We start from the raw sequence: 4,763 nt of genomic DNA on the forward strand, positions 1-4,763 counted from the left end.
AGGTATCACACATAAATCATATACATATATATATATATATAAAGAAAACTTAGCTAAATTACATAAGAGAAAAATTAGCTACATACTAGAAAAAAAAAAAACTTATTGCAGTGTGGAAGGACTAGAAGGGAACATACGAACCATTCGAGCTAGTCCACCCAAAAACTACAACAGACCCTTAAATAAGGAAAAAGAAAAAAAAATTAGAATTAGATCTTAAATGTAAAAACTATAATTGCTAATATGTCATATCCTAGATTAATCTACTCAGAAAATAATTGTTACATCAATCACTACGTCCAAGTGACATGCGGGTGGTCAGGGTCGAAGTTCTTTTTTTTATAGAACTCATTACATTGTTTTTTAAATAATGATAGGCTTAAATTAGAGGTCCTGAGTTTATCAGGCAGGTTGTTCCATAAATATGGTAATCTATTGAAAAAAGTGCCTTTGAATAACTCGGTTCTGACTTTGTTAATCTTTAACTTATTACTAGAATATGACCTTAATCTTTTGTATGAGCAAAAGTCAAAATATCTTTCAACTGAATAGTTATAGTAACCACACTTCAGTATATAAAATGTTGTTATGTCTTTAACTTCTCTTTGGAACACCAATGGGAGAAGATTGAGCTGCTGAAGGCGTTCATTGTAAGTTATATTAAGTAGGAAAAGCAGCGTAGCACGTCGTTGGACACCCTCAATAAGCTTTATTAAGGTGACAGACTTTGGACTCCAGATTTCAGAGGCATACTCCAAATGCGAACGCACAAGGGCCACGTAGAGAGATCTAAATGTTGGCAGAAACTGATCACTCCTGCTGCTGAGTGAACGACGGATAAAACCTAACATGTTATTAGTTTTGTTCACCTGGGCGTAGATGTGCTCATTGAATCGAGCATCACAAGTGATGAGAACGCCAAGGTCACGCTGAGCCTCGACTCTCTTAAGTGCCTTTCCTCTCATATTGTAATCATAAATTATTGGATTGCGCTTCCTCCTTATCGTGCAAAGCGAGCATTTATCCATGTTAAAAGCCATCTTCCAAACATCACTCCAGTCAACCAGGTTATCAATATCACCTTGAAACAGCACACAGTCACTGGCAGATCTAATAGTGCGGCAAACAATGCCAATGTGCTAAACTGAGACACAGCACAAGGCATGTCATTGATGAATAACACAAACAGAGCAGGATCAAACGGGGAGCCCTGCGGGACTCCCGAGGCGACCGGTAACCACTCAGAGTTTTTGCCATCGATTACCACACGCTGAACCCTGTTATCCAGATAACTTGTGAACCACTGCAGAAGAGGGCCTTTAATTCCAATTTGATCTAACTTGCTGATCAAGTGGGGGTGCGAGACTGAGTCAAATGCATTGGAGCAATCTAAAAAAGTAACGTCAGTTTGAACACCCTGGTCAATTGCGCTTGTTATCCGATGCACAGTGACCAAAAGCTGGGTGATAGTTGAGCGTCCCTTAACAAAGCCAGCTGCAGCGGATAAATATTATTACCTGCGATGAAAGAATAGAAATGGGCGAATACACAACGTTCAGCAATCTTGGAAACAAGACTTAATAAAGAAATGGGTCTGTAGTTGATAACCTCCTCTTTGTTACCTTTTTTAAAAACAGGAACAATGTTTGCAAACTTCCAATCCTTAGGGACACAGCCAACACCCAAAGATAGATTAATTAAACACGTAAGTGAGGAAGCAATCACAGAAGTACACTCTTTTAAAAGTCTCCCTGGGATTTGATTCGGTCCATAAGCTTTCGATGGATTAATAGCTTTTAATTCTTTTGTCACTTCTTCGATGCTTGTTTGAATTAGGTGAAGCTCATTATCTGACGCTGTTTGCGTACTTGTTGTTGTATGTAAATTGGGCTTCTGAAATACAGAGGCAAAGAAGCGATTGAATAGGTTAGCCGGCCTTGGCTACAGGAGTAGAAGCCTTCTGATCACCAAAACAGACCACTTTAGGAATCCTTGCAGATTTTATTTTGCCCCGTAGAAGGACCAGAATTTCTTCGGGTCATCTTTAAGATTGGTCTGTATATTCATTAGGAAGTCGTGATATTTTCGCTTGGCAGCAGTTTTTATTTGTTTACGTTTCGCCCTATAATTGTCCCAGAGTATTGGTGAATTAGACTGCTTAGCTCTCTTCCATAAGCGGTACTTTTGCTTTGATAACTTGATAATTCACTATCAATCCATTTGGGAGATTTGGCATCCTTGAGCTTAATTTTTGGGATAAATGATTCAGCAACAGCGTTTAAGAATAAATCGCGCCAACTTTCCCAGCTTTGATCGATATCATCTTCATCAAATCCCATATCCAGTTGTATAGCTGAGAGAGATTGTCTAAGGCCCTCGAAGTCAGCTTTCTTGAAGTAATAGACAAAACGTGAAACGCGTGCCCTCTTGGTTATGGTCTTGATGTAGAACTGAACGCCAAGATGATCCGTGGCGAGCTGGCAATCGAAAGTCGTTAGACCATATATGCGTTCAGGCTGGTTAGTAAATACAAGATCGAGAATGTTCCTTGAATTATCAGTAATTCTTGTCGGAGCATGGTTCATTTGTGTTAAAAATCAGTCATTGATAATATCACAGAACATGCTAGGGAGATTATCAGAGCCTGGAGCTACTTGAAAATCCCAGTTGGTATCAGGAAAATTAAAATCACCACAGACGTAAAGGGGAGTTGAGCCTCGTTCAGCATTTGCCAGAAAGTTCTTAAACGCCAACAAATATTCACCATTTGTCGACGGGGGACTATAAAATCCACCAACAATAAACTTGTTGCCCCTGGACGGGTTGATTTCCTCAACCACAAGCTCGCAATTGGTCTCAAGGTCAGTCCGACGAGCAGAAGAACGTCATTTTTTATAGTTATAAGAACTCCTCCACCTCTTTTATCTTCTCCTCTGTCTCGACGATAAACGTCGCAACAACTTGGTAAAATTTCGTGATCCAAGTCTCAGTGACGATTACTATATCCACGCTGTTGGCATAAATCGAAGCTTGAAAATCCACAAGCTTGTTGACAAGGCTACGGGCATTCAATAACATGAGAGAGAACGTGGAATGATGCTCGCTAGTCGTGGTCTGCGGTCCTGGCATCGGATGAACATCACCGCAGCGAGCTAGCAGATCGAAGCTCGGGTTAAACGTAGCGATTGAGTTAGAGTAAAATGCTATCCTTCTTCTAGAATACTTCATTCCCAAATGCTTTTTTACGTAAAAAGTTCCTCTAGGGTCACAACGGGACTGTACATGATGTTCAGATACACAAATCTAGAGAACCAAGAGAAAAATTACAGAGCAGAGAAACCCTCGTGTGGACGCCATCTCTGCACGTGCACGTCAAGTTATCAGATATGCGAAGAAATAAGTGTAAAGTATCAATAATTACACGGTCAAGTAGTATGAAGCTAAATAAAGGAGTAAGCTTTGCAGTTAAGCTTTTTTGATTTAGCACAGTTGGCAATTTCCTCCAGTGATCTGTAGCACCCTGGGCACTATTGCTAAGGGACCATACTCTTTGGATGCCATGCCTCTGATTGCAAGGGCATTTGCACCAAATAAATGAATGATCCTGGTTAGCTGCCCCTAACCCACATACACCTGCTAAAAAATTCCAATCCCCACCCAAGAAGTATTCAATATCATAGTGTTTCCCTCCCACCTTAACCTTACTTAATTCCGTCATTTCTGCTGTTAAATCAGAGAGGCTTTCTTTGAGGTTGTCATAGCTCTCAGTGGTCTTAAGTATAGCAAGGACATAATTGCCCTTTTCGCTCATTGCAGCCTCTTTCTTTAATTTTAATCTCTTCCCAATGCAAGTCCCATCTCCACTTATCTTGACCCGACGACATCCTCCTCTAAATCTCCTTTTCTTTGCAACCGTGCAATCTGTTCCTCAAGGCTTTCTTTGAAGTTTATTTGTACGCCTTCAGCATCTCCAGGTGTCTTTTTTATGTTCCACTGTTTGTTCAACTCTGTGTCAGTATTGAATACTTCCACTTTGGTGGCCATGAAATTGTACAGCCCAAGGAAAGTAAGAGTGGCCTGACAATCCTCTTTCAATTGCTTTTTAATCCTACTTTGGTGGTGCTTTGAGTACTCGCCAAAAGCTTTTTTTTCGGGGCCCGGGCACCTTTTTGGTTCATCTTTGCAACTTTTTTAACTAAGCTTTGAAATCTTCTTCTGAGGTAACTGCAGCTTCTCTCTGCTTTGTAAAGCTTTTTCTCAAGCTTCTGTCTCTTTGTTGTTTCTTCCTCCAAAGATTCTTCTAGTGTTCGTTTCTGCCCTCTTAAATCCTGATTTTTCTTTTCAATTAGGTAATTATCAATCTCATGATAAAATATCTTGACTTTATACGTTTGGTCACGCCATTTGCCTAGAAGCCTTTTGTCACCGGAACCACCACATTTCTTCCTTTCCCTCTTGATGTCAGCATTGAGAAGCCGAAACGTTTTCCTAAAAACATTAATTATTCGGCTGTTCACAATGACACCGCGAACCCCTGCTTCTTTCATATTTCATATTATATTTTTTCCACAATGGCGGCTAAAGGTCCTGAAGCAGATTCGCTCGCACCCTCTTCTTTCCCTTTGGCGATAGTGTAGAGGAGATAGCTGAAAAATTCAGTAAAAAAAATTATCAGACATATTTGAGAAATTGACAACAAAAAGTTTGGTATAATTTATGGCCCTGGACTATGAGTTAAGTTCTGGGATAAAATATAATAATTA

General features: G+C 39.9%; 1 pseudogene; it reads right to left on the minus strand.

Moving 5' to 3' along the window:
• Positions 1-4,547, minus strand: part of LOC140953653 (uncharacterized) — a 5,324-nt pseudogene extending 777 nt beyond the window's left edge.
• Between the last annotated feature and the right edge of the window lie 216 nt (positions 4,548-4,763).

This window comes from Porites lutea, chromosome 12 (assembly GCF_958299795.1).
Source record: "Porites lutea chromosome 12, jaPorLute2.1, whole genome shotgun sequence".
Classification (NCBI taxonomy): Eukaryota; Metazoa; Cnidaria; class Anthozoa; order Scleractinia; family Poritidae; genus Porites; species Porites lutea.